Source organism: Carlito syrichta, unplaced genomic scaffold (genome assembly GCF_000164805.1).
Source record: "Carlito syrichta isolate Samal-C Ts95f unplaced genomic scaffold, Tarsius_syrichta-2.0.1 Scaffold302604, whole genome shotgun sequence".
NCBI classification, from domain to species: Eukaryota; Metazoa; Chordata; class Mammalia; order Primates; family Tarsiidae; genus Carlito; species Carlito syrichta.
Window position 1 is genome coordinate 31832 of NW_007246700.1, and position 5765 is coordinate 37596.

A 5765-nucleotide genomic window follows, 5' to 3' on the forward strand; every position below is an offset into this window, starting at 1 on the left:
AATTATTTATTATTATAGGCCTATAATATCCTTACTCTATAAAGCTAAACCTTAACCCTAAGTCTTATTTAACTTACTTACTACTATATATTTATTTCTATTAATCTTATTTCTATCCTTATGTCTCTATATTTTCTTAACTATTACTTATACTATTATATATCTCTTATCTTACTAGTTTATCTTATCTTACTATCTTATTATTAATATTCTAAATTCTATATTCATTAAACTACTTATTTAATCCTAAAATATCCTATTTTTTATCTCAAATGGTTGTTTTCCACCAGCTCTCAGCTGGGGTCTGTTGTTTATGAGGAAGTGGCCGACTTGTTCTTCTCAGCCTCCTGTTGTTTACTGAAAAACATCCTTACACACCCTAAGGGGCACCCTTTTTGCTGCAATCTCACCTCCATTATGCCTATGTATAATTTTTGCTGTCAAATGCCATCATCCATATGCGCATCTATTATCTCAATTAAAGAGGGAACATTCTCAAGCCTATGCACGCAATCCTTCAAAGTTAGGGAAGGTCTGTCAACAGGATTCATGGGGCTTTGTCTCCGTCATGGCCGCATTTTACTGGGGCCTTGCCCCCAGCCAGCTTTTTTCCTGTTTTCAGGTCCCTTTTACCTTACTTTTACTAGTGATTGTGGCTCCTGACAGCCTTTTTTTTTGTTTTTGAATTAGAGTCTCACTTTGTTACCCAGGCTGGAGAGCAGTGGCATGCTCATGGCCACTGTAGTCTCGACTTGCTGGGCTCAGACGATCCTTCCACCTCAGCCTTCCAAGAAGCTGGAACTACAGGTGCATGCTACCACACTTGGCTAATTATTTATTTATTTATTGTAGAGTTGAGGTCTTGCCAAGTTGCCCAGGCTAGTCTTGAACCCCTGAGCTCAGACAATCCTCTCACCTCAGCCTCCTAAAGTTCTGGGATTACAGGCTTGAACCACCATGCTGGGCCTGTTCTTTTTTAAAAATCTGTGTTCACGACCTTCTTAAGCATTTACTGAAGGACTGGTCAGGAGACAACATATTCTCCCGGGGACTGGATGTCTGTGAAGGTTTTTAATTCCCTGTTACTGATGAAGCTTAGCTTGGTGGGGTAAGAAATTCTTGGTTGGAATTGCTTATCTTTAAGAATATTAAAAATTGGACTCTAGGCCCAGCATGGTGGCTCAGTCTATAATCCCAGCACTTTGGCAGGCTGAGGTGAGAGAATTGCCTGAGCCCAGGGGTTCAAGACCAGCCTGGACAGCATGGTAAGATCTCGTCTCTACATTAGATCACAAAAACTAGCTGGGTATGGTAGCATGCATCTGTAGTTCTAGCTACTAGGGAGGCTGAGCTGGAAGGATCGCCTGAGCCCAGCATTTTGAGGCTGTGGTGGCCGTTAGCTTGCCACCGCACACCAGCCTGGATGACAGAGTGAGACTCCAAGTCAAAAAAAATTGGACTCTAGTCTCTTCTGACTTGTAGTGTTTCTGCAGATATATCTGGAGTGATTTTGATGACTCTTCCCCAATAGGTACTATGACCTTTCTCTCTTGCTGTCTTTACAAATTTTTCTTTCATGCTTACTTTGTGGATGTGGATTACTATACGTCTAGAGGTTTGTCTTCTCCTGTGATACCTTGTAGGGGTTTTCTGAATCTCTTGTGCTTGAATGGTCACGTCTCTGGTGAAATGAGGAAAGTTCTTGTATGACTTCATCAAATGCTTCTTCCATAGTGTTCTTTGTTTCTCTTTCTGCTTCAAGAATAACAATCAGGCATAGATTGGGCTTCTTGACCATAATCCTACATCTCCTGGTGGCTTTTCTCTTTCCTTTTAATATTTTTTCTTTGTTTTTAACAGATTTGGTTAATTCCATACATTGGTCTTCAAGCTCTGAGATTCTTTCTTATGCTTGTTTGATTCTGCTCCCTGTGCTTGTAAGTTTGTTATTTATTTTGAGGATGGAATTCTTTATTTCCAGTATTTCAGAATAAGCTTAAATAAATTGGTCAACCATTATTTTACTTCCTGTACAATTTCATTGACTTTTGCTTCTTACTTCTCTTGGTTCCTGTTCATTTTTGCCATCCAATCTCTGATTTCTATGGCTGTCATCTGGGTGTCATCTAGGGGCAGGCCATTCTGGGTGGTTTCCATAGTTTGTGCCCTGTTGGCTGTTGTAGGCGGGGGGCACTGTCTCTTTAGAACTCTAAGGGTTGCCTGTTTTTTTTTGTGGAATTTTTCCTTGTTTTCTTTTTTTTTTTGAGTTTGAGTCTCACTCCATCGCCCAGACTGGAGTGCAGTGGCCGCTCCCGGCCACCGCAGCCTCGACCCACGGGGCTCTGGCGATCCTTCCACCTCAGCCTTCCAAGTAGCCGGAATTACAGGCGCGCGCTACCACACCCGGCCGATTTTTGATTTTATTGTAGAGATGAGGTCTCGCTGCCCAGGCAGGTCTGGATCGCGGGCTCAGGCAATCCACTCACCTCAGCCTCCCAAAGGCGTCGGATTACAGGCTGAGCCACTGAGCCCTTGTTTTCAACAAGTCTTTTTTCCTTCTCTGTAATTCCATCACTCAGTGAGAGAGGGAGAAGCATTCACTTCTGCTGCTTGCTCCATCCTGTGCCAGGTTTTTGTTATTGCAGGTTCTCTCTGCCACTGGTTTTTTTTTTGTTGTTGTTGTTTTGTTTTTTTAAAATCATTTATTTATTTCAAAGATGTGGGATACAATTCAGGATTAGGTATACAAATGGTCACTGTACAGGTAAAGTTTGGACCTGACTTTGGTAGCCACGTCACTTGGTTTGAGATCAGGTACCCTTATTGATGAAGTATGCCTCCCCCCCTACCTCCCCTGGCAGTGTTCCACTACTGTCAATCTCTTTCTTATAGTATTATAATAATTGTTTAGGGTCCACTTATGAGTGAGAACAAGTGGTACTCAGTTCTTTTTTCTGTGATAGATCACTGAGTATTATAGACACTGAGTCCATCCAAGTTGTGTGAAGTTCATAATTTTGTCCTTCTTTATGACTGCATAATAGATACATGAAAAAATGCTCAGCCTCACTAATAATCAAAGAAAAGTAAATCAAAACCACACTGAGACACCACCTAACTCCAATCAGGATGACTATTATTAATAACTCAGAAAACAATGGGTGCTGGCAAGGATGCAAGGAAAAAGTTGAATTGCTTGATACATACACTGATATCTATACTGTTGGTGAGATTGAATTAGTACAACCTCCATGGAAAACAGTGTGGCAATTTCTAAGAGATCTAAAACTCGACCTTCTGTACAACACAGCAATCCCTCTTCTGCAAATATACCCACAGGAACTTAAATCATTCTACTAAAAAGATACCTGTGCATGCATGTTTATTGCAGCACTAGTCACAATAGCAAAAACATGGAACCAATTGTGCTGCCCATCGAAAGTAGACTGGATTTAAAAAAATGAGGTACATATACATACCGGACTATTATGCAGCCATAAAGAAGGACAAAATTATGAACTTCACACAACTTGGATGGACTCAGTGTCTGCCACTGTTAAACTAGTCAAACCTGTCTTCAACCCCTGCTACATGTGAACAATGGTTGGGAGGGGGTGAACTGGCTTATCTTAGATTTGCTCACCTCACTCCTTCACCATTCTGAACTTCAGTTCCTGTGCTAGCCTAGCACATAATGGGGCATAAGGCAACTTGATTTCTGTGCCTATTGTTGCTTTCTGGTGTCTGTGTGTACAAAGAGACCCTCGCTAGGTCCAGGGTATATCAGTGACTGGGTCCCTCCTCTCTGCCTTACTGGGCAAGAGAAGCTCTGGTCTGTTTCTCCACTAGTTGCTAGCGGCAGGTGTACTTGTCAGAGTCACTGTGCCTGCAGTTATTTTCCTGCCTGGGATCTGGCTGCTACAGTGGGAACCAGAGAGTGGGTTTTGTTCCCCATTTCACTTGGGCTCCGTTGTCCCCTGCTGTGCCCTGTACAAAATTCCTCCCACATAGGACTGATGGCTCACACATGGCTGGGAGGGGGTGAATTGAAACAACTTATAATCATTCACTCCTCTCCATCAAGCAGAGCTTCTGACTTTCTTTTAGCCTGGAACAGGGTGACAGTGGGGTACCCAGAATCCCACATCTGCTGTTGCTTTCTGGTCTCTGTGCACTTAAAGAGTCCTACACAGGGTGCAAGGTATATTGCCTGTACAAAAGTGTGCAGGGAGTCTCCTTCAGTTGGTGACTGGGTCCTCTTCATGTTGGTAGGTGAGAGAGGCACCAGTCTGCTACAACATGGTGGCCACCTTAGATTCTTCAAAATTATTTAATGTTTTCAGCAATCACAAAGCAATCTGGCAGGAATTTAGGCTATCCCAGTGTTTTAGTGGTTTAAACTTCCAGGTTGAGTCACTGATAAGTTGATTTTTTTTCACCCTCATTACCTTGTCTTTCCAACGATCTCCTCTACAGCAGCAAACTGTCTGCTATTAGCATAAGGAATAGTATGGTAGTAGGTGGATAGGAGCCCCTCTCTAAAAATTGCTCATTCAAGTAAGCCAACTCTGGGAATAGGCAGTTGAAAATTGAAAAAGGCTCACAATCATACTGGCTATTCTCAAATAGAAAAACGTGGATGTTTCAATCTTGCAGATTAAAAAGGATATCATCCTTAAGGACAAATCACTTGAATTTTCTTCAGCCAGAGTTGCATTATTTTAAATTAAACTTTTTATTTTGAGATAATTGCCAGAGTTGCACTTTTGCTCCTGAATAATATTTTCTTATTAGATTGTATAGTTCTTAAGAAGATGAGTGGAATTCCAAAGTGAAGGGCTAGCCCCTTGGGGTTTAGCTATGCTGAGGAAAATTAGTCTCTCTGTCACATTTGATAAGGGGAGCAGTATTCAATAATGTTGTAAGCCTTAGCTTTAGGGTCAGATAGACCTGAATTTGAATCTTGACTATGCCACTTCCTAGCTTTGCGACCTCAGTTTACTCACCTATAATCTGAACATGGCAATACATACCTTGTAAGGTTCTTGTGATTATGTAATGATTACTTAATAATCATTGATATTATTATCATTTCTATTATCATGCTATATAGATCAATCCTGTCTCTATCAATTAGGTAATATGTTATAATAAATCATGGCTTTAGGTACTTAGTAAAGGTTTAAACGCTGTTGCAAAGGAGCCTAGGATGATAAAATAAATGTAGTGAATGTTGACAACTGGTGACTTTGTGTGAAAGATATGCTGAAGTTTTTAATACTCTTTTTGCAGTTTTTCTATCAGTTTGTAATTTAATGAAAATGTTAAAGTATCAAAGGTGCCTAAGCATAGAATGTCTTTGAGTTCCCACTGTGTGATTGCCACTAGGCAATAACTCAGGAACCCTGAAGAAACTGAGAGTTTATAATTCATTTTGTTATACAGACTTTAAGTACAGCACCTCTATTGGGTTTTATGTTTGTTGAGATGTTTGTCTTACTTTGACGATTTCCCTAACATTTAGGGGAGAAGAATTATCCAAATTTTTAAAATGTGTTAATTCCAGCACTCAGGATAGAATGATGGCATAAGTTGTGAACTCTCTTTCTGGTGAGTGGTTTGTCTGAAGTCTGGGAATCTTTTATACCCTGGGAAGTCTCTAAGTTTGTTTTTTTTTAAGTCACCCCTTCTAGTTCAAGCCAAGATTTCCAATAAAAAGACAAATCACCGCAGCGCCCTTTTCCCAGCCTCACTGTTATCTAGAA